Source organism: Solea solea, chromosome 2, assembly GCF_958295425.1.
Source record: "Solea solea chromosome 2, fSolSol10.1, whole genome shotgun sequence".
Classification (NCBI taxonomy): Eukaryota; Metazoa; Chordata; class Actinopteri; order Pleuronectiformes; family Soleidae; genus Solea; species Solea solea.
In genome coordinates, this window is record NC_081135.1 from 3,753,935 (window position 1) to 3,779,093 (window position 25,159).

The window sequence follows — 25,159 nt, forward strand, 5'->3', positions numbered from 1 at the left end:
ATAATAACAAATCAGTGAATTTAACAATGTTCTTGTACCTTTTAATAAAGAAAACTATGACTTTGATAATACAACTATTGTTTTGAGTCATAACAGTCTTTTATTTCACTTCACTCTTTAATTACTGTAATTATTTATTTATTTAGCTGCTTTGACGCAGCTGGAAACAAGGCTGTTTTTTTTTTTATGGAGCTTTTCTCACAAAGTTCTGCCCAAAGTCTTCTCTTCTTTTCTCCACTGTAAACTTCGCCCAGAGGAAACCAATGATTTTTCTGCGTCAATCCGCAAGATTCCCACGCAACACCCCAGAGGCCTTTCAGTGCGGACAGAGTTTCAGATTATTGACATGGAAATAAAATGAAAACATCAACCGTCACAATCCAAATGAAAGATATTTAAAGTGAGTCTGGTCTCGCGTAAATTAAATTACAAAGTTGTGTGTTGAACACTCGCTGATGATGCCAAATAATGTTAATAATAATAAACAATTATCATCCTTAATACGCGACATTTACGCACAATTGAGGAAAAACATTTCCGCAAAGAGAGAGAAATGTGCGTGTTTATACTCTCAGAGCAAATGATGGAAAAGGGAAATAATCTGATGATTTACCATAAAGTAAGTTGTTTGATGGAGTTAAAATAATGTTCTGGGTAATTTCTCCTGAATATTAGATTAACACGAGGTGTACATATTTGCTCCGTGTGTGTGTGTGTGTGTGTGTGTGTGTGAAGGTATGCGCTTCCTCTGTCGGCATGTTTTTTTATTTGTTTGTTTTTAAAAAGCGCGTCGATAATTCAAATACTGTTGAGATTAAATGTTTTAGTTTTTATTCCTCATCTTTCCATCACTCACTGTTAAAACATCGCCAGAGCCGTCCGTCATTTTTCGCCGCATCAACCAAATTACGCACGGGAATCATCGACTTTATCCACAGTGCGCTTTCATTTGCGGACAAAATATGAACATATTGTGTTATTTCCGCCCCCAGTGTGTGTTGTGTGCCGTTGTCCTTGTATGCAGAGACAAACAGGGCCCGTTTGTTTTAAAGTATTGTTATTTTTTAAAGTTATTTGGCACAAAACTGAACCTCAACACAAAACAAACACCCTTCTTTCCCCCCCCCCTCCACTTAACGATGTGCTGTAAAAAGCTGTGACCTATATTTGACACACTGTGCTTTGCTGGGGTGATGTCATTTAGTATTTATTTATATTTTTTTGATAATTACCCAGAGTATTTGGATTCCTCTTCAGATGGAGAAACTTTAAATAAAAGTGAAAGATTTCTGACATTAATGAATAAATCAATGAGTTTGTGTAGAGGAGTGAGGCCAATTTTTTTTTTTTTTCAAATTTATAGAAAATAAAGAGCTTAAAAAAATGCATTTAATGGAGCATCTGCAGCATGTAGAGTAGAAAATGAATGTTTTAATTTTTAACTCTTGTGTTTGCTTGCCTGATGTGGCAATGACCCCCGCACACACACACACACACGTGAGAAAAGTGTGTTTTATGTGAGGAATGTGGTGAAATGAGCGTGTTTCTGTCACGGTCGCTCACCTCACCCCCACAACACAAGAACCAACAGTGAGCTTTAATCGACCACACGCTGCTAATATTACACAGCTTTAACCAAAAGAGCCAAACTCACGGTCACATGGTACGATCCACTTCAGGTTCAAGCCAACGCTCTGATCCACAAGTTGGTTTTTTTTACCCAACGAGAGAAACGGATGAATTCAATACCTGTAACTGTGACACATCATCGTCAAATTGCCTTTTTGAGTGCGACATTTGTGAAGAAATCAGTGTCTGTGTTTATCAAGTCACAAAGAACTCCCGCTGTGAATGTGATTTATTCAGCTTCGGTGGCTTTTGGGTGACGGCGTTTACAGTCCTTACACCTATGGTGACATATGTTTAAACAGTCTGCTCTGGAGGGCATCTCACATTTTAAATCACAGACTTTTTAAACCTTTCTTCTTTTTTTTTTAAACAAAAGAATGCGAGTGACAAAATCGAACCATTTGAGATACGAGAGGCTTTTTTTTCCCCTGCCCCCCTCTGTAAAGTTCAGAAGCCTCCGTCAGTCTTTTATTGTACGATATGTGATTTACTGCAGATTCAGTTCTGAACAGATTACCTTGAACATGTTTTAGTTTTTTTTTTTTTTCCCTCTTTCAGTCGCAGATTAACGCACAAACACTGATTTCTGAATTGGCAAGAACCTCTTTTTTGTGTGTGTGTTACATTTCCCAGCATCAATAAAGTGTCGGGTTCATTTCACCGGCATCTGTGGCTTCAAACCGACGACAAAATGTGCTGAAGGTTTTAATTAAAAAGACGTATATTGAAGATGTAGCGGGGACTTTAATTCACAGTTGTTTCGGGTGGGAAATCTCCTGCAGCTGACACATCAGCATGAACAGAATTACAGAGATACTGTGTGAGGTTTGCGTGATACAGAAGGAAAGCGTGCTTGGACGTGCCGCACACGTTTTGTGTGTCTTTGTATCCGCATGTTGTGCACTTATAAAATATTTGCATATTAAATCCCCCCCATTACAGCCTCGATGTCATCAAAAGTTTACTTTGCTAAAAGGCTGGCGTTTCACAAAAGGACTCCTTACTGGTGGACACACACACACACACACACACACACACACACACACACACACACTGAGATCTCTGTGGATCATCATCATCGTGCCGGAGTAAAAAAAAAAAAGAGACAAAAAGGGAATAATGAAACAGAAGCAGAGAGGGAATAATGACAGGGCCGGGTGCTGATGGAGGTCTGGAGGTACAGACGGATAGATGCGGAGGTTTCTCTGTCTGTCTTTTTTTTCCCTTCCATCTCTTCCCGCTCTCTTTTTCCCCTCTCCCTTTTTTTCCATCTCCTCTCTCTCCATCAAGATGCCATTATTCAGGACATTAGTGAAGACGAGCTAAAAGCTCTCACTGTCGAGGAGGGTCCCAGGGTCCTCTCTGAGAGCTGTGACACAAACACACACACACACTTTGACTACAGAAGTATCGTATGCAGGTGAAGAGGTAAGAGGTGGTGAAAAGGTCTTATTGCAGACATTACCGGGGAGCCCGGCTCATCACTCTCTCCTGCGAGGCCAAAAACACAGACATTAGCTGACACAAAGAAAAATGAACAGTGCTTAATAAAGGAAAAGGGTGCATGTGCATGTGGTGCAGTGAGTTTGCAGTTTGTTTGTACTTGGTAAACTTTTGGTGCGCGTCGTCGCTGCGAGAACACAAAAGCGAAATGTTCTTGAATTGATTTACATGTTGTTTCAAGAGTGCACTAATCTGCTAATTTGGAAAAATCTAGATATTAAATACAACATCTTTAAAAGACAATATAGAGGGGAGCAGACTCCAGCAGGGCCACGTGGTTTTCTCTCTCCGGTCAGGTTCTCCGGTTTCCTCCCACAGTCCAAAAACATGCAGAGGTTAAATGGACACTCTAAATTGACCTCATGTGTCCCAGTGACGGACAGGCGACGTGTCCACGTTGTACCACGACTTTCGCCCGATATCACTTTGGCGCCAGCGACCCTGTGAAGGATAAAGCGGTAGATGAATGAATAAAACTTGTATAAAACTTTTTATAGGCAAAAAACAAGAACAGTTTCCCATAAATTAGGCTTAAATCCAACACCTGTTGAACTGCGCGGCATTGGTAACGTTCGGTGACGCTAATGTGAGGCCGAAAGAACAACAAATACTCTCAAAAGATCACAAAGACATAAAGTTATCCTACCTGTCCAGTAGAAACAGTCCTTTCTGAGCGCAGCACCGATGTTCACTCTGGTCTTGGATCGCTCTGCATCCGCCTATTTCTTGGCAGTAGCTTTCCCAAAAAAGAAATGTCTCCCATCAGCGACCAACACCTGTTGTTGGCACCTTTTCTGCCATAGCATGAGCTCTGGCGTCGTCGAGGCATATGGCAGTTCTTACAGGCCTGTGCGTTCCACAGCTGATTGACATTTTTCATTTTTGTGACGAGGATTTGAAGCAATACAGTAAACAAACACAAATATATCAGCCAATCACATGCCAGCAACTCAGTACATTTAGGCACAAGACGAGGACGGGCTGGTGTGAATATTTCGGATCTCATTGGTTGACAGAGTGGAGCGAAAAAGTGAAGAAATGCACTTTTTGTCAATGTATTCAGAGACAAATGGACCAGACATTAAAAAAATATGATATAATATCATATAACAACTACTTAAAACCAAGGTATAGAGAAACCATGAAACAGATGGACAGCCGCAGCAGAGAACCACAGCCGTCAGTGCCACGCCTGCCAGTTTATTAGCTGTCATGAGTACCTAATAAAGTGTAAACTTGCTATAGCTTACTTAATGCACACTTTTATCTCCAGTAAAATGATGTATTTTAGTGTTCAGAGTCGGGTTTATAGCTAAAGGTAAAGCTCATATGATGTGAGAAATTTGCAGAAAACAAATATTATGGCGAAATGCAAAAATAAAGAGTCGAGTGCAATAATTTTGAAAGAACTATGAATAAAAACAAAAACATGTGTAGTGTGGAAGTGATGCAATATGGTGAAACAGCAGATTACAGGGGATTTTACAAATTGTGCAATCTGACATTGGTCAGTTTGAAATAGAAAGAAATAGAAAGTACCTGATAGGATGTTTGAGTAAATCTCGAGAATGACTTTGGTAGAAGTGGAACTCACCTTTTACATTATTACTTAAGTAAAAGTCTTAAAGTATATGTCATTTACTGTATTTAAGTATAAAAAGCAATTTTCTGATTTATTATGTACTCAAGTTTTAGAAGTAAATGCATTTAAAAAGTGAGGAGTTATAGCTCAACTGGAACTGAAAGGCTGTGAGTTTGATTTCCAGCTCTGCTAGTCCGTGTCCTTGGGCAAGACACTTAACCCGACGTTGCTCTTGAAGGCTGTGCCAGCGCCGTGTGAATGGTTATAGAAGATTTGAGAGAAAATTGTTACATAAATACAGACCATTTACTAACTCTTCTTCTGATTTTATCTAGTAGTAACAAAGATAGTTAGGGCAAATGTATTGGAGTAAAAGTTGTTAGAAATGTAAATAAAGTACAACACTGGGTAACAGCCAGTACTCTCAGATTAACAATCTCACTTGTGGGTTATGGATATCCAGAATAAATACAGTTGTTGTAAACAACTGTTAGTGTTGACTAAGTAGGACTTTGGGGGCCCCAGGCAAAAGGGGCCTGTGGGGCCTGACGTGGAATTAAACCAAAGCATTAGGTATGGTGTAAATTCAGTCTTGTGATGCTAAAGTAATTACTTATGTAATTGCCCTCTTTGCTGTTGGGAAGTCTGGAGACTTTGGGTCGTATTCAGGAATTATGACCCATAGGAGGCGCCACTGGTGGTAGCGTAAGTAACAGCAATCCGGTACTTTGGGTGTGTTGCTATTATGAGGTTCGCTTAGTGGTTAAAGTATTGTACTTTGGTATGATCCACATGGGTTCGACTCTTACGTCTTTTACAAACTCTAACCTCGCTGACACTTGACAGTTGATAAAATACCGGTGCAGTAAAAACATAGCTATTCATTCATGTTCAGGGGTTGTCCAAAACGACCCATAGTCTCAGTTTCTGTTCAGTTTTAAAAACATGCTCCTTCTGATACATCATTCAGAAAGCTGTTTGGTGCGTGACACCTTGAAGAATAAAACCGACCAAGTGACTTACTCTACGTCTCTATCTGGACCCTTTTTATTATACTATATAAATAAACCTCGTATGACTTTTACTGCAACTTCTAAAGTTTATTTCTGCCATTAAATGCGACTTTTTCACAATTATTCCACTTCCTGAGCTCAGGGACTCGGAGGATTTCATCCTCCTCCTCCTCCTCCTTTTCCGTCTCTCTCAGCACAATTACTTGAGTACAAAACCCATCGAAATTATTCATCTGTTCCCCTTTTTTTCAATTGACTTTCTTGTCTTTCAGTTCCTGTTATTCATGTGCGTTTTCTGTCTCTTTATCAGTCCTATGGAGCTCATGTATTTATTCATGTTGTTCCGCCTCTGATGGACGACATGGACAAGGCTGTATAAAAGTGTGTGTGTGTGTGCGTGTGCGTGTTGCTTCACTCTATCCCTCTTCCATTGTGCTGATTCTAAGAGAAGGTCTTAATCTAACCACTGCCATTACTGCTGCTGAGACCTCCAGCCTCCTCCTCCCCCTCTCTCGCCCTGATATTGTGCCCAACCACGAAGGCCCATCAGTGGCCCAGCTGGCAAGCCATATCAGGGTCTTGGGTCTGGAGCTTGGCCTGGATCCTTGGTCCTCATCCTCCACTGCTGACGTCCCACAATGAAGCCTCCGACCTGACCTGACTTGGCCCCAAAGCCGCCTTCCTGGCTCGGGGCCTGGAGGGAAAAAAAGGGGGAAGACAAGCCCGTGGCTGGATGTGCAGTGGAGTGAGGAGAGGTGGAGAGGCTAACAATGCTATCAGAGAGCTGGCGTCTGTCTCTCAAGCACACACACACACACACATGCACGTATGCTACTGTGTTTGTCTTTATTTATCGCAGCTCTTCACACATAAAAAACAACAAAGGAAGACCGTCTGAGCAGAATACAGGGGGGTCAGAAACGGAAAAGTGGCAGAGGAATGGATCTGAAGGGCTGCAAGAACACGTCTGAGTCTGAGGAATGAGAAAGAAAAAGACGAAGGAAAGAAATGTGGACAAGAAGAGAGTGGAGGAAAAATGGAAGGACACAATGTGAATGAAAGAGGGACGGGAAAAAATCCTGTTGGCCAAAACTCCTGTGACATTGTCAGGCCTCCATCCCAGTGGAAACAACACAAAAAAAAAAAATCAACATGTTTGCTCGCAAAGCTTTCATTAGCACCTTGTAGCTGAGCCAGAAAAAGTGCGACGGGGGACGAGTGACGAGGGGGGGAGGTGGGATCCCGAATCAAAACATTCCGACGCAGATAATGCAAACAAACAAAGGATAAAAAAGACTTAAAAAACGGCAAAAACAAACTTTGTGTCAATAGTTGTGTGGGTTTTTCATGAATCGACTCACTGACCCGTGTCGTTTTATACACAATGTCACAGGCGGCGCGGACTTTCAAGGATGTTTGTGTGGTTTTTTTGAGTAGCCATTACTTCAGGGATGGAACTGTCCTCAGCGTAATAATGTTGCCATGTTTGTGTAGGGTATTATAATGATAGCCTTTGGCACATTTGAATAAGCTTTTGACCAGGGGAAGCGGCTTAAACAAACAAAGTTTTTACTTTGCTAACCTTTCTGTTTAATAAAAATCACAAAAGATAAGAAAAAATTCATGTTAGAAAAATATTTTTGGATTTGTCTTGTTTTTGCTGAGGTTCTAAAGTCTAGAGAAAGTAGGACATCACACACACACACACACGCACAGCTCCGGTCTAATAGTAGTCAATTAAAGCTTCCTCCTCTGCTCTGCTTTAATTGAAATTGAATTACAGAGATGTATCTCAGCACGTAAGGCAGTGCCCGCAGCCGATCCGCGCTCCTGTTTAACCAAGGAAGATGTTTAAGGTACAAAAAACATGGCAAGTAATAAGGTTATTATGGTATTTAATACACTAACACACACGAGAGGAATGCTCATATACTCAGCAGACAACGTAACAAGGTAATTACGCGGTTCAAGCTCAGTCTAGCTGAAGTAAACATGTCAGAATGGACTTTACAACGTTAATGACTGAGATATTTATTTGCTACCGTTTTCAACACTCGCACTTCTATTTTGAAAAGAAAGAAAATTGACAAATTAATTAAAAACAGAAAAACAGACAAGTAATTAAATAATTTGACAAATTTATCCCTAAACACTTTACTTTCCAAATAACGAGTGCTCCTTAAGTGTATTTACATGTCTTTGTATTTCCCACTTTTTTTAAAGTAAAGACAGAAATTACGATTTATTGCCAAGCAGCTGTTTCATAAAGTAGTATTTTTAATCACTTTTTCGACTCTGTGCTTGTAATTTCTTCTGCCTTAGTGAAAAGTTAGTCAGTGCATGTTGCATTTAGATATGTAGATATGTATTGATGGGGATTAAAAGAATGAAGTACGTCGATATGAAGGAAAAAGGCTGGAGAGACAAAAAAGAGGGACTAGATAGGACGACAAGGTAGTAAGAAAAAGATGTGAAAAGTAAAATTTTGATTGTAAAAGAAGAAATAGACGACAGCGACTTGTTCTTCATCGTTGGTGAACTCTTCCCATCAGGACAACAAAGCCACCACACACATCACGGCCCTCACTTCTTTTTCTCACACACTCCCTCCTCCTGTCTGTGCAACACGTCGCTCCACCTCTCTCTCTCTCCCCCTCTCCCCCTCTCTCCCTCTCTCCGGTGCAGGTCAAGAGGCGTGATGACTCCGCCACCTGCTGTCTGATACCACGTAAACAAACTGAACACTTATTTCCTCTCCGCCCTCTTACTCCACAATTACAGCCCCGGTAAAACATCACACTCTGTTTACCTTTAGCACAGGTGACTGCCTGGGCCCCGTGTGTGTGTGTGTGTGTGTGTGCGAGAGAGAGAGAGAATTAGAGTTGATAGAAGTGAAAAAAAGATCAGGTTCACATTCACGACTAAAAGTTTCTTGCCTTTGACGACAAACTAAACGGGACAATTCTGCAACAACAACAGAGAAAGTCATGTGTTTCAGGACTAGTCACTTCTGAACGACGGAGTATTTTAGCCATGTTGAAAAAAATAATTATTATTAAAAGTTGAAATATTAGGAGAAAATATTATTTTCAAGCAAATTCTCAGTCGAGCATTATGTGAACTAGAGCTGCAACTAATGTTTATTTTCATAATCGATGAATATGTCGATTATTTTCTCGATTAATCGAATCGTTTGGTCCATAAAATAACAGAAAACCTTAAAAAATGTTGATTGGTGTTCGTCAAACCTGGAAATGATGATGTTCTCAAATGTCTTGTTTTGTCCACAAACCAAAATGATTCACTTTTAATGATTTATTTGTTATCCAGAGCAAAGAAATGAAGAAAATACTCACATTTAAGAAGCTTAAACAATCGGAAATCTTGTTTAAATCATGAAAAAAGCTTTAAACCGATTAATCAATTATCAAAATAGTTATCAATTAATTGTTTCAGCTCTAATGTGAACTTATACATCAGGAAATACTTGTTTTGTCACATCAGCACCAGCATATTAACATCAGTATCAGCACTTTGGAAAGATTGTGTAAGAAACTTGAGTCTCCTCTGAAGAAAGAATCACACAGACTTGGGAGGAAATCCTGTGTTTTTGTGGAGGAGGAAACGGCTGCAGCTGCTTACGTCTGTGTGCCGTTCACAGAGGGTTTATAGCTTCTCAAGAAGATTTTGGATTCAGGAGGGATGATCATGGTGTCGCTAAATGCTTTATGGCATAGTGATTCTTATGATAAACTGAAGCTGTATGCAGGGTTCCCCCTAAATAGACATGAGACGTTGAAAGTGCTTGAATTTTGCGCAGGAAAGAAGTTTTGTAATTACTAGCAATGCTTTTTAATTTGATTATACACTGACACAGAGATACTTATATAAAGTCAATTTATGTCAATAAATCCATTTAAATGTCACTTTACAATCTTCTTTTCTAAACTATTCTCTTTGATTGTTAAATGTCACTGTGGTGAATTGACAGGAAATTTCTGACAACAATTTAAATTTTAAAATTAGGTGAGAAGTCACGCACTTGCACTATGTTTTACCTTAATCTTTGTTCAATTTGAGCCCAATTGATATTGCACAACTTTGTCCAATTTGAAAGCAGAGTTAAACCCAGGGTTCAAGGCCCTTGAAAGGTTTTGAAAATGGCCCTAAATAGACATGGGTCGTTGAAATAGCTTGAGTTAAGTTGATATTTAGGTAAATGTCTCCCTTGTTTGTGGTAACGCCACCTACTGTTTCATGCCCTGCATTGCTTGATATATGTAGACTAGGCCATTGAGTCCTAATTACTGACGTGAGATTCCGTGCAGAACACAGTAAACGAGAGAGAGAGAGAGAGAGAGAGATTCCAAATTACAAAGACTGACTTTCACCAAGATTCCAAGGACAACCACTTCAATAATAAACAAATCAAGTTGCCCTCCCATCTTAAGCTGTGTCAGCACATCCGGTCTTTGAATTTGATGGAATTGGTCCTGGAAAGTCTTTGAATTTGATGTCAACCAAGGTCAGAATCAGGCATTAACCGTTGAAAAAGTGGAAAAAAAGTTGCCTTTTTCCCTCGTAATATTACAACTTTATTCTCAAAATCTTTAAAACTATTATATATTGACACAAACCTGATTTTAAAAATCAAACTTGACCTGACTTTTCACCGCCTGTCCTAGCTCTGGGACATGGCAGGTGTCCACATACTTATGTCCATACAGCACAGGAAGAGAGAACGAAAGGGGACACATCCAGACCCGACATCATCACAGAGATGGCTTGACCTGCCGCTCACCCTCCATCTTGTTTGTGTACTGGTTTATTTGTTGGAAACAACAACAACAACAACGGCAACCAGCCTCTGTAATTATTCCTTAGTGCTGCTTCACTCACTGTAATTATACACCCATACAGCGCATGTGTGTGTGTGTGTCTAGTGCATGTACATGTGTGCAATGGGTGATGTGAATGAGGAAATACTTGTTTGTGTATCGGGATGTGTGTGTGTGTGAACAATTACACACCCATATTGGCCAGAAAGAGAGAGAAAGTAAAAAAAAAAAAAAGATAGATGAAGAGAGAGAGCGGGAGGAGGGATGAAGGGACAACAAGCTGAGGTCTTTGTTGCTAAATGACAGTGATTCACCATCAGGCCACCCATTAACTTTAAGTGTGCTGCTCATTTATCTGTGTGTGGAGATACAAAAGGGTGTGTGTGAAATAAAGATGAGAGGATAAACAGACATAGAGGTGGAGGGAGCAGCGGAGTGTGTGTGTGTGTCTGTGTGTGTCTCATGAAGACCTGGCAGTAAACCAAAATGTGTTAATTTGTGTAAATTTCTATTTGTTTGTTTACCAAAATGCTAAAGCATCTGTATTTTTGTCTTACGTGTGTGTGTGTGTGTGTGTGCGCGACATACCTTCTCTCATCATTCCCGTCATGCAGAAACTTTCTGAGTTTTTCTGGATCACCTGATTTCCAGTCGGGCACATAACTATCCTCGCCGGCAACCTTTAAACTCCACCTTTTCGGCTCTTTCAGGAAGCGTTTCGACGCTTTTTTCTTTTTTATCTCCTGTAATTTTACCCGAATTGAAGGTTTTAAAACATCTTTTCTCACAGCTCATTAAAAATCAGACCAGGCAGTGGATTCAGAACAGAATGATCATTTCAAGCATGTGATTGAAATGGTTTTGGATAGCGTTTTTCTGTTTTGTTTCTTTTAATTGTGTCTAAAATACATGTCAAAGGCTAACTACATATAAGAAAGTTGCAATTGTAGCGTCCCTGGCTGAATAGTGCACAACATACTATTTCTATTTTAGTAAACAACAATTTAATATGAGAATTTGCAATAAAATGTGTAAAATAAAACCCTTTCTTAATGAATTGTGCATATAAACCAACTGTAGTAACTTCAAATAATTTGCATACATTTCCTTGTAAAAGGGCAACGTCATGCTAGATGATGCTAACGAATTAATGCTAACGCTGTGATGCTAGTAGCAGAACACTGGCATGAACATGTCACTCTATAAACTACTAAAGAACGTTAAAAACAACTCAACACACTCACAGTATATAAAATAAAACATTTACAGACCTTGTGCCCTCGTCAGCCAGGCATTAAATGAACCATGAAGAGTGCTTGAGCCTTAATTAGCACTGTATTTTTCTACTTCCGGTCTACTTCACCCCTTTCAAAATAAAAGCATCTGTTATGAACAGACGACCTACCACAGTAAAAGCAAGACAATATTTAGATACTTTTACTGCAATTACATTTACTTATGTGGCGTTCATCTGTTTAATGTTAATAATGACAACAAAACTTTATAAATAAATAAATAAAGTTAGAGTTTCAGCCAAATACTTAGGTAAATTCTGCTATGGTGTTTCCCTTGCCCCCTCCAGCTGATTCTTATCCATTATTAATATCTGTACATTGTCCCTAAGGAGCTCTGATATCCATTATTAATGCCTTAAAATTTCCTTCATTCTCTCCCAGGACCTCCTTCAGCCTCGCTCCTCTAATCCGTCTGTCTCAACGTCCACGCGTCTGGAGAAAAACTAATAACAGGTGTGTCTTCCTCCCTGATATCATCATGATACCTCCTCCTCCTCCTCTTCCTACTCTCTTGTCTTTTTAACAAGGTGATTATTGTGCTAAATGATGCATGAAGGCTTGTCTAACTTCTTAAGACAATTAACTTCCGTATGCACCACACACACACACATCATCTGTCTTGTGTGTTTACTCACACCTGCAACGCTTTTGATTTGCAACTGTGGCTTTTTTTCCGTCATGTGAGCATCAGTATATGTTTGTTTTTCTCAAGACAGGTGCATCATTTATTCCACCGTTCAGTTAAGTACAGTTAAATAAGCACCATATCGGCCAAATCATGTTTTTGTGGTGGACAAACGTGACAAGACGATGACAAAAGTACAACTCCAATGTGCTGTGATTTATATATATATATTATATATATGTGTGTATATATATGTGTTTATATATCCGATATATGTGTGTATATATATGTATATATATATATGTGTATATATATATATACGTATATATATAAACATATATATATATATATATATACACATATATATATATATACACACATATATATATATATTTGATGATTTTTCTAACAAGGAATAAATGTATGGTAATAATGGTAATACGGATTTAAAACAAATAGAACAATTAAAAACAAAGGTTTAGAGGTGTAAAATAATAAAACAGTCAATATAAAGGCTCAGGATAAGAATATGGAAAGTCTATAAATCTAGGTTTTAAGCAGCCTCCTCTGGTTTTGAGCCTTGAACCCTGCCCGAGGATCGAAGACTGTGCAGTCGCTCGTGCGGGGTCAACATCTCTGACCTCATGAGCAGTAAAATCATCAAATCAATTATAAAAGCAAGTCTTGTAACTTGTAAATGTCAAATGTACGTCTATATTCAGTATTTCACCTCGTTTCGCTTAATACTTTTTTTTGCTTCTTAACAGATTCTTGTGTTTGGAAAAGTTCTCAGGATTTTAATTAGCGCTCCGTCTCCTTTTGTGTCCCTGCGTGACAAACTCTATAAATGCCACATATTCAACAAATAACAACAGCCTTAATTGAGATGATTAAAAAAAAACTCCCATCTTCTAATCCGTCAACACACCAATGTTTGTATCTTCCACTGTACGTGTGTGTGTGTGTGTGTGTGTGTGTGTGTGTGTGCGAGCCTTTCCTCTTCATGCTTGACAAAATCAAGAAGATCACCGTATAATAATGAGTGCATCACAAGTGTGTCCTCAAGATACACACACACACACACACACACACACACACACACACACTGTATTCCCACAAACAAACATGTCCTTAAGACAGACAAAGCTTATCTATTGCTGTTAATTAAATTCTTCTCCATAAGTTTGCACATGTTCTCTGCTCTGTTTGTTTGCTTTAATGCCAACATTTCACCTTGTGTGTGTGGGTGTGTGTGGGTGTGTGTGTGTGTGTGTGGGTGTGTTACATGTACGTGTACATTATATTTTCTTTGTTTACTTGTGTTGGACAAGAAGAAGAAACTGTTAATTGATCAGGAGAATAGATTTGAAGGTTTAAATAAAAATCTGTTGTCACCAGCACTGTTATTTACAATATATATGCAGACACTTAAAAATAGTTCATATCTTTTTTATTGTCTAAAATAACGATTACTCAATCAGTTTGGTTCGCTGGATCCCGTGTTTCTGTTCGATTGCTTCTGTCTATTTGTCTAGTCGATTGACAGGCCTTGAGCGTCAGTGACCAAGTGTTTTTATTTCCCCGTTTCCCTGTCATCAGAATTCCAGAGACTCTGCAAAATGATCCTGACTGGATTTCCCGGGAATCCCTTCTCTTCAAAGGTCACCGCACAGAAGTGATGCAAGGTATGCCACCATACTTTACACAGCGTGTTTATTTAGCATGATGTAAGTACGGGTTCAACACGTCAATCACGTTGAATAAGCAGCGGCTCAAACTTCCCAAATGTCTAAAGGAAAAACCGAGACGTCTGCGTGACGCCGTCCTTCCCATTAAAAGTGCGTTTAGTTTCTTTTTGAAAAGAGCCACTGATGAAACATTCTTTAGCTTCATGTCATGTACATTTCTCACATACCAGAGACGTCTCGATCGTAGTTATAATTTCTCTAGTTAATGCACCTGGTTTTAGTGTCAGTCGGTCACATGGTCGGGAATTCCTAGTGTCATGGAGACGGTGCACAAACTGTCACTTCAGATCCTCTCGTTCCTGCCTTTCACCGCTCACCACCATCTGCTCATCTTAAGCTGAGGAGGAGCTCACGTTTTCCTCATTCCAACTCCAAATTCATTAGAAAAGGAGAGCTTTGCTTTGAGGAGGAAACTGACAAGACGGTGTTACGTTTGTAAAATCGAAGATGCAAGACTTGTGTCTTTCTTAAAAAAAATCAAAGTGTTTTTTATTTCCTCATCTAAATTCCCTTACGCTTCCTTCTCTTTCCTCCAGATTAACACCTTCTTCCTTCCTCCTCTAACATGCTCTGCCTTCCCCTCCATGTCCCATCCACCCTGCTCCCTCTCACGGGCATATGTCAGGCAAAAGCAAGCATCTGCTCCTTGAGAGGGATTCTGTGTCCGCCGCTCTGCCATTCTGTGCCAGAAGTCCGTCAGTCGCGCGGCGGCAGTATGGCCATGTACTGCCTGGCGAAGGAAGTGGGACATAGACCCAGGAGGGAATCTCTGCTTGATTTCATTTGGGTTTTCTGTGTCTCGGTGTGAGTTTCTGAGTAGATCCGCGTGCTGCTGCAGAGCTCCGTATGAGAGCACGATAGAGCTGCACCTGGCGGTGAAAGGAAACGGTATCCAAAATCGGTGAAAGGACGTGAAAATGAAACTAGGAATAAAGCCAGCGGGGGAACAAAAGATACATGCTGAAGTGTTTGTCGGCAGGAAGGATGAATTGCGAACCAGCAAACGGGAGTGAGGACTTGAAACAGTTTGGAGAAGCTTATCAGCACAGTTCTTTTGCTGCTGCGTGTGCTTGTGTTTATATGTAATAAGCATTAATATGTTTTTCTAAATTCTGCCTGAACGTAAATTATAAGTGATCGCTCTTATTGTAGTGACCTTCTCATATGTGGTTTAGTGCTCTGCAAGGTTCTTCCGCCCCTATACGTCTAATGGGCATTTTCTTCAGTCATTCAGCCGCGGCTGAATAAGTGAGGGTCACAACAGGCTCATTTCAGAATCTCATAAACAACAAAGCCACTTTCCAGTTTTCTTTATTCACATTTCTCCTGGCAGTAGCCCTGGTCAAGACAAAAACCCCAGTTTGAGGAACTAACCTGAAGGCGGCGGTTCATGTTTTCTATGCGTCTTTCTCCTTATGCGCATGTTCTGTTGTGTGAGTGGGAGGAAGGTCTTTGTGTGTAAACTGTACCGATGCAGGGTACGTGGAGGTTGCTTCTCTTCCTTGTAACTATTTTCTTTGCATGTTTTTTTTTCTTTTTGTTCGTTTCTCATCAAATAACTGTGCTTGGACATTTTTTTGTTTTTATATATATATCTTATATTTTTTTACGTAACTGTCCCTCTCTGCCTTTTATTCTTGCAAACATTCTTGGGTTTGTCCATGGCTCAATAGTGTCTCAAGTTTGTGGAAGTCTATTCAGCAATGTTCTCTTTACTTTAAAAATCTACTTTTAGGTCACAAAGGAGTTTTTAAAGTTCCAATTCAACCACTTTTATCGAGAATATCTTCGATTGGAAAAGTTTTGTAGTGGCTGTTTTGTCGAAAAAAACTAAATCAAATTCAAACTAAACTTAATCAAAAGAGCTTCTCGCACAGTGGGCATGTGTGTCCAGTCTAGGTTTTGTGGTTAATTGTCCGAAAGCAAACAAACAAACAAACCAAGGAAGAACAAATGAATCCTGTCTGCCTCTCTTGCACTGGTGCATTCTGGTCCCTTACCAGTCATCTGACAGAAATAATGCTCACAATATACCCAAACCAATCATATTTGATGACAAAAACTTGACACACACATAGATTTAAAAAGTCGTACGACTAAATACTGATCATCAAAAATCTAATCTGCTTTTTAATAACAGCAAGAGAAAAAAAAACAATGAAATTAAAGCTGCAAGCAGCATTGTGCGGGCCCTTGTAGCTGCAGCCCTACCAGCAGGTGGCACTATGTCATTACCTCAGTTTTCATGTGGCAATGTTTTCTAGTCGTATCTCTTATCTCATGTGTGAAGTTTTGAGCAGCTCGGTCAATGTATAGCAAAGTTACAGGCCACTTCCTGTTTCGCGGCCGTATGGTCGAAATTCACTATAATCCCGGTGGTTGCCGTGTCCACGTCCTTTTGAATCTTCAATACCTTTTGATACCTTTTCATCTTTGACATGTCTAGTACAAATTGACGTATTATTTTTTATGTTGCTACGATTAATATTTTTGTTGATTTACGAAACAGACATGCTAATCGCCAAGTTGGACGGCAAATTCAAAATGGCCGACTTCCTGTTGAGTTGAGGCCATGGTCCGTATAGACTTTTTTGTTCGTCTTGGGCCGTGACATGTTTCCACCAAGTTTTGCGGAATTTGGTGCAACTTAGTTTTGGCTTTGCCTTATCAGGTTTCACCTACTGAGCTGCTTTGCACGTCGCTAAGAGGAAACATTGTTGGCCGACAGTTTCCGAAAACCAGTGCATATAGTCAGCGTAGCTTCTGATCACGCACAATATATTATTAGAGTAAAAATGCTTCTAAAAGATCGGATTAGTACGATGATTGTTCGCCATTATATTGTAAACTGCATTGATGTCTGTATAAATTCACAAGCCCTGTAAAGAATGAAAAATAAAATAATGAGCTCCATAAGTGCAATCAAATTTCACATGCTGCCACACACGACAGTGAAGACCTCTCCGTGCTCCGATTTAGTGCACAAGTAAACAGCGGGGTAAAAGAAAAGAGTAAATCTGTCATTAATGAAAAAGAAAGAAGAGCTAATTGTGTTGCATGCTCTGGGAAAATCAAAAATCCATTAGAGAGGGGGTAAAAGGACAGTGAACATGGCCTTTTTTCAAAATGGGATGATGTCTCACAAAAGAAGAAGACCAAGAGTGCTTTTACCTTTAATTTGGCCCTATATTCTCCATTTAAGATGGCTGTCTTGTGTGGCTCTGACTGTTTGTGTTGCATTGGCTTAATGCATGCCAATGAGTGACATGAGAGGTAACTTTATCTAATCTCCATAAATGACTGTACGGTTCGGCAGGGTCACACACGCACACACACGCGTACATGACTCAGAGCATAAGGAGATGGTAATTGAGATAAATTAGAAGAAATGATGGAAGGGACTGGTCGGAGTTAAGAGGAATGAGGAAAACAGAGTGGACTCCGGGGTGAAACAATTATCACTGTCATTTTGTGTGTTCTCTCACTTCACTTCACGAACGAGAAAGGTCAGACAAGTACATTTGCTACAAAGGGCTCGAATCTTCAGGCTTGTTATTTAGTTTGTGGCTTTCTTGGAGAAGTTCTTTTGCCGTAAACAGTTTGTGCGTGACTTCTCTGTGTCGGTAAAACGAATGTCAGTTAGATTCAAACCGTTGCCAAATTAGTTTTCAAGAGGATAATTGGCCGGACTTCTTTCCCAGTCTGGAATTTCCGACAATCGTGGGTTGAATTTGAACAGATTATTTGACTAAATTATCCTGTCGTGTGAGGGGTTATTAACAGGCCGCGATATTCACGTCCATCCGATGCATCAGAGTCTTCCCTTATTTCAAATCCTGAGTATGAAACATGTTTGAGATTTACGACTCAACAGCGATAGGATAGGATTGCGTACTTTTGTTTCGAACAGTAACTTGTACAAGTCGAGTTGATTCCATCTTCTCAGCCATCACTTTGCCTCCATGTGGGTTTATATTCTGAAATCACGTTAAATCACGCAAGATTCTGTGAGATCCCAAATCCCTGAGATCTACTACTACGTACAGCGCTAATTAAAGTGGGATAGCATAGAATAGCATAATAACCAATAAGAAGTCCCAAATGTTTTCCTTGTGTTTTACATTTAATAAAGTATCTTTTTGCAAAACATATTACAGAAAAACCTGAAATTACTGGAGAAAAACGAGTGCAGTTTCAACAATATTTTTGCCGACGTTTACCATTGAAATTTTTACAAATTCGTCCTGTGGGCCGGATCGGATCCTCCGATTGACCGATTCTGGCCCACGGGCCATAGGTTTGACACCCCCGGGAAATGGACACTTGTTGTTCCTGACCGCCCCTGCTCTGCTGCTGTATACATGCAAACACTCCCTCTGTCGGGTCTGATAGTATTGCATGTTTCCAGATGACTCCCAATACCAGAAGTTACGTACTACTGCTTTAACACCACACACCATTTGACCTGAATTCACATTTCAGGGGTTAAAGGTCAGGTTGGACAATAGTAACGTTAAATCTTGGTGTTCACGGCCGTTGTCGCTCGTGTATAGAGCGACAACGGCCGTTTTTTACACACACAGTCGCTCTCGACACTATTGTACTTTGATGTTTGAAGTCTTCATCGTGGTCCATTTTTCCGTTCGACGTCTTTTTCATACTTTGTCTTTGATCCCCGCGTGAAACGTGCTTGGAGCGGTCTCAGGGGTGGGTCATTACCCCGTGTGTGTGTGTGTGTGAGTGTGTGTTGGCATTACCTGCTATCTCTTTGAGGCCATCTGGAGTTGGCCCATGTGGGAAAACCCAGCGTTCGCTCTGCGTGTGTGTGTGTGTGTGTGTGTGTGTGTGTGGGTGTGGGTGTGTCACATTTACATGTCAAAACATTTGTCATAGATAACATCACAGTTGATGGTGAAATTAATTGAGCACAGTGTGTGTGTGTGTGTGTGTGTCGTAGTGTTGAGTATACAAAGACAGTTTTGCGGTGCAGTTACAGTTACAGGTACGATGACTATCAGGCGTAATAAACTGCTGTAAATGGTTGGAAGGGGTTTTGTGGTTAGCAGTTAGCCTCCGCTGTATTCAAACAAAACAAAGCAAGATGTAAGCACGTGTAAGCATCACTTAGACAATATAGAAGAACTCAACAGTACAATATACAGTATATATGTTAAATAACCCTATATATACTGTACTTGACACAGTGTATATCGGGATCACACATGAATGTGAGTGAGTGGAAAACAAGCAACACAAAGTTTCCAGTTTTCCTTTAAATGTATGTTTGTATTTCATCTTATCTTTAAACTAATAGAAGAAACTTGAATATTATGAACAGTAATGCTATTTTAAAGTATTCACTAAAATGTAACATTTACTAATTCATTGTCACAAGCTCAAGCCAAAAGTTTATTTTGGATTTAAACACAAAGTAAAGAATCTGGGTTCACAAAGGACAGTTGTGGGGGGGAGAACAGGGAGAGAGGGACAACATGGACGGAGGTTTATTTAGGTGCTCACCGGTCTGACAAATGGACTGAATAATACATGTGAGGGAGCAAAGGATGGAAAAAAAGAGGAGGGGAGAAAGAGAGGGAGGATAGATGAGTGAGAGACGTGAAAATGTGCCTCTGGTTCTCTCTCACCTGGATTTAAGCTGTGTGTTGAAAGACTTTTACACATTTAGGCTTCCATACAATGTATTTATTATTAAAAGTGTGTGTTAATACTCAAAAATCCGTAATAATCTCCGTAATAATCTCTTTAAAGCAACTTTTATACCTTTTTGAAAAACGTATGAGCTTCATTTACATGGATTTACCAACAAGAACATTTGTTTTTCTTCAACACTTTCATATCCATCTTCTTTATACATATTTGTAAGAATTATATTGTATTACATGTGTAGTAATTGTGTCTCTTAAAGGCGTTTTAAATACATGTTGAAGACAGAAACTTGTGATTTTTCTTTATTTTGATCCCAGAGCTAAGATCGACATCCTGACATGAGACAATATATCGTCCTAGATTTTGTATATCACCATGTTGTGATGACTTTTCCTGGTTTTAAAGCCTGTTGTATTGATAATCGTCATATTTATTTTATTAAATACATTGATTTAATACTTAAAATATTAGAAATTGAACATTATATACATCTGAAGGAAGAGAACATACATGGAATTGACAAAATTCTATTTATAAATAAACAAGTTTTTTTTTTTAAATATTAAGGCTAATTATTTGTGTTATAGCTGAATTTGACCATGTTTCTTTGTTTCTAACACATGTAAATATCCTTTATTTAACATTAAAAAGCCAAAGGAATAAACCAGGTATTATTTATGAAATAAAAGGTAATGGCATCTAAATAGAAAACAGTCCTGAGTCCAGAGAAACAACCTGTGTGCAGTTTTATTTCTCACATATTGTGATATATCTTAAAATATCCAGACATTATTCATAAGCCGTATCACTCTAAGCCTTACAGCAGACTTAAAAGTGCAGTCTGTTATCAGCCATGTCCTTATATGGTCCTGAAATGACCTCAAAAGCCCTAGAAAAAAAAAAAAAAAGCAGATTTCCACTGATGAATGCATTTATTTAGGAGTGAACACACACACACACACACACAAAGAGGAGGACGGAGACAAAGAACACTAACAGCGTCCTGACTGTGATCAAGAGAACAATGTTCGACTCTGCTCAGTGATCGCTCTCCCTCTTTCACCTTTTCTCTCCCCGCGTTTTATCCCCCCCCCCCCCGCCCTTTCATCCCTCGTTCAATCCCGTCGGGCCCAGGACCTGAGCAGCTGAGCTCTGCTTCCACTGACTCCACCCACACACACACACACAGACACACAGACACACAAACTCAACACTCCGATTAATTTTCTTGCCTCATTTGTTTGAGTCAAGACCCTTTAGAGTCTTTTTAGAGCATAGAAGCGCTGACCTTGAGCCACAGGAGATTAGACACTTGAACTCCAACTGAAGAGAGATGCATCCTCCGAGTGCTGGAACCTTGTGGAGGAGCGACAACATACTTTTCTAAGGCACTTGAGGGAAAATTAAATCTCTCCAAGGATGCTGTCAGGGCGTTGAGAGAAGATTTGCGTTTTGTGTATAAATATTATGTATAGTCAACCGGCTCGGTCCACTCATCCTCGATTTTTTTTTTTTTTTCACATGGTTTTGTTTATGGTGGATTCATTTATTCCACTTTAAATGTGGTTTCCAAAGATGGAGAAACTTGCCTTGGGAGCAGCTGAATGTGAGAAAGTTTCAGTTGAATTGTTTCATTATTTCTTTTTTTTTTTCCTTTCTCTCTCAGCGCACGAAGCCGTGAAGAGGTTTCTCAATGAAACCCTGGGAAATAAATAAAAAAGTGATAATTGAAATCACTTCAGTACAAAGTCAGAAGAAAGTCCCATCAATGGCTCAAATCAGTTCCTCCTAAAAGTTGGACTAATTTCCCCGTTGTGGCTGTCTAGGTCATTACCTTGTCTTTTATTTCTTTTTAGAATTATTTTCATAATGTGAAACTCTTTTTCTACCCAGCCATGAATTGTGAAAATGCTTATTGTTCTCTTGATTTGAAGGTTTGTAAGGACACTGTTTGACCATTAAAGGCTCAGTGTGTAACATTTCTTGCTGAAATTATTTTCACCGGGCAAGAAATTGAAGATGGAGATGAATTAATTTCACTTTTCACCTGATAGTGAAGCCATATTGTGTTGCTTATAAATCGTAGTTTGTATTTTCATCACATTTACAGGGAACCAATTTTACACCAGAGCATCTTTAGTAACAGATTAACTAACAATTGTTAATCCAGATTATCATAAAGACAATTCAGAAACGGATTCTACCAGAAAAATTGAGACTAAGAAGAAATCAAATTCTTCAACGCAGTTCTTTTTCTTATAATTTGCTGCAGGCTGCAAACCGAGAAATGCAGTTCTCCAACACAGACGGAAGTTCTCCTTCATTGTCGTCTTCATTCTTTTATCCTTGTGGTCATTCCTTCTTCACCGCACTCCAAAGTCCTTGGATGCAGTTCAAAGTTTGTCCACGTTTCTTCTTCTTCTACTTCTTCGTCCAGTAAGTTCTGGCAGGTAGTTCATGAAGAGGTGCAGTGCTATCCTCCACATTTCCAGGTTCTTCAACACAGTTCTCCTTCGTTCCTTCTTCACCAGAGTCCAAAATCCTTCACTGCAAGTTCATCTACGTTTCTTCTTCTTCTTCTACTTCTTCTTCTACTTCATACACTTAAGTTCTGGCAGGTCGCTCATGAAGAGGTGCAACGCTACCCTCCACAGTTCTTCAACACAATCCAAAGTTCTCCATCATCTCGTCCAAGGGCGTAGAATTGGGTAGGGACGCCAGGGACACGTCCCTACCCATGGTGGAAATACAAATAAACCTCACATTCTAGATGATCATGTGATTTTATAATTATAAAATATAATTCATTCATATTAATATTTAGTAAAAGCCTTTTTTCTCGTGCAATAACTGAACCGTCAAGCTCTATGATCATTGTATCTGTTTCAGTGCTCTTAGGAGACTTAAAACATGGCTTAGAACCACCATGACACAAGTAAGACTGCACAATCTTGCTGTGTGCCATGTCCATCAGGGAAAACTGGACAATACTGACCTGACAGAAATCTGCCAGCGGTTCATGTCTGTTACAGACCGGCGTAGGCATGTGTTTGGCTCTTTCAAATAGGAACAACCAGTGGACACTAATCTGCTTGTATTTGTGCTTGTATACAAACACATTTACATTTCATTTATGTTTATTTACAATGTTGTATTGCATTTATGTATATCCGATGTTGTTGATGGACAGTATGTTGCACTACAGCCCTGCACTAAAGAGTAAAGATGAGAAGTCTTCGAGTTGCCTCCTTGTCTTTCATTAGTTGCTTTAACCTATAACATCTGCATGACGGGAAATTAAGATTGCTAATGTAAAAAAACGTCAACTTTCAGGAGTGCTGCCTTGGGTCCCCACCAATCTCAAAATCAAACCTACTCGTTTGATCTCGTCCCTGACAACCAGTCGGTCTTTCGTCGTCACGCTCACCACCCTGAGAATCGAACCTGAATCTGAGCAGAGTTTTCATTCTTTCTTTTCTATTCTACCTCTCCACTGCTTACATCTTGTGGTACATTTAAATGCAGTTTCAATTAAAGGCGTGCTGCATCTCTAAAGAGGTTTTTTTCAAGTGCATTCTGCTGCTCTCCTTGCCTTTTTATTGAGAGTTCTTTTCCTATTACTTCTCCTCCATGAAGGAAGGGCACGGCGGCATTGACCCCGGTGCACCTCACTAAAAAAAAGTTTATTTCATCACCACGGTCGTCATGTTTGTTCCGTAATTCGAGTGTGTTTGCGTGCATTGTCAGTGCCGCTCTTCAGTTTGAAACATCTAGGTCATTACTCGGCTGCGTCTTCCATTTTTTGATGATTAATAACTTCAGATGTTTCGCTCGACTTCTTTGTTCGGGACCGAACTGCAATTAGGAACTTGGTAGAAGTAGAAGTGTCACGGTGGAAATAGAAAGATGAGAGAGGAGGGGACGAGATGGCACAGTGACGGACACAGGGTGATGAACATACTGAACACTGTGTTCTATAGATATGCATATGTAAGGTTAGAAATAGAAGAATTTTATGTTTCTGTACAGTTTGGTCGAAAAAAAATCACATTTCAAAAATTTTTGGCAAATATAGAAATTATAATATCATGAGAAAAATATGTCAAAATCATGTTTTTTTTTGACATTTCAAGTAAAACAGATGCGGGCCCCCCAATTGATTACATGGTTTGGATTTGCTTAGTTTTTTACTTAATTTTATATTTATTCCTTAGTTTTATATTTTTTGATGTTAATTATATGTATTTTGCATGATAAATGATAAATGTGGTCAAAACAGGCACTTTTACTTCTGTGAAATATCATTTGAGTTTGAAATGATTTAGTAATATGATTCATAATTAGTACAACTGATCATTTTGCACCCTAATTGTCACTTTAAAGAGGGAAAAACGTGTCCAAATAATGATTATTTCACATGTTTTTGGGTAAATTAAATGTGGAGAGAAAGATCTTGGGGCCAGTGAATTCCTATAGCCCTGCAGAATTTCAGCATAATCCTGTCATTCCCATTGTCCTACATCCAATAAGTGTGTCTTTTGAGTTTGATTAATGGTTTAGTCAGAAGATGTTGATCAGTTTTTTCTCAATCCTGGAAAAGGTGTCTTGTTTTGTCCAAAAATGATCCAGTTTTAGTGATTTCTTTATGTGGAGCGAGGTAACCAGAAAATATTCACATTTAAGAAGCCAAAAAAAAAACCCAGAAAACTTGTTTTAGTTCCTTAAAAACACTCAAACTGAATAATAATCGATTACACACACACACACAATAATCACACACAATAATCGACTACACACATCTCATCATGATGTATTAAAAAAATAAAAAACAGGTTTGCTAATGATGCATTGTCAAAAGTTTCCTCCCTACTTTTTTCCTCTGTGGTTACCGTGACACCCAGGGCCTGTCACTCAGGCAACTGTGCAAAGCCCACACACACACACACACACAAACGTGCATTTTCAAAGACACACACACACACGCACGTAGCAAAGCGCGGTGGGTGACGGTGTTCAAGTGACTGCGGGTGTCCACATCAGAATGCAGGTTGGAGGTTTGACATTCCTGGAGGCTGTGTCCGTCTAGCCAGTTAGGGGGAGGACAGCCAATAACACACACACACACACACTGGCCTGACTATCTGATGAGTCTAATGCTGATCCAAGTCAATAGTGAGAGAGAGAGAGAGAAAAAAACAAAAGATGGCTTTTAAATGTTTCACCTCTTCCCAGGTGTGTGCGTGTGTGTGTGTGTGTGTG

The 25,159-nt window shown here is 39.5% G+C and overlaps 1 long non-coding RNA gene across 1 annotated transcript in view; it reads left to right on the plus strand.

Annotated features, from left to right (window-relative positions):
* Positions 1-12,241: 12,241 nt before the first annotated feature.
* The window catches only part of LOC131440870 (uncharacterized), a 78,872-nt gene continuing 65,954 nt past the window's right edge, over positions 12,242-25,159 (plus strand). Inside the window, exons 1-2 of the long non-coding RNA XR_009231559.1 lie at positions 12,242-12,313; positions 14,085-14,170. This is a non-coding gene — a long non-coding RNA (uncharacterized LOC131440870). The remainder of the gene's footprint in view (positions 12,314-14,084; positions 14,171-25,159) is intronic.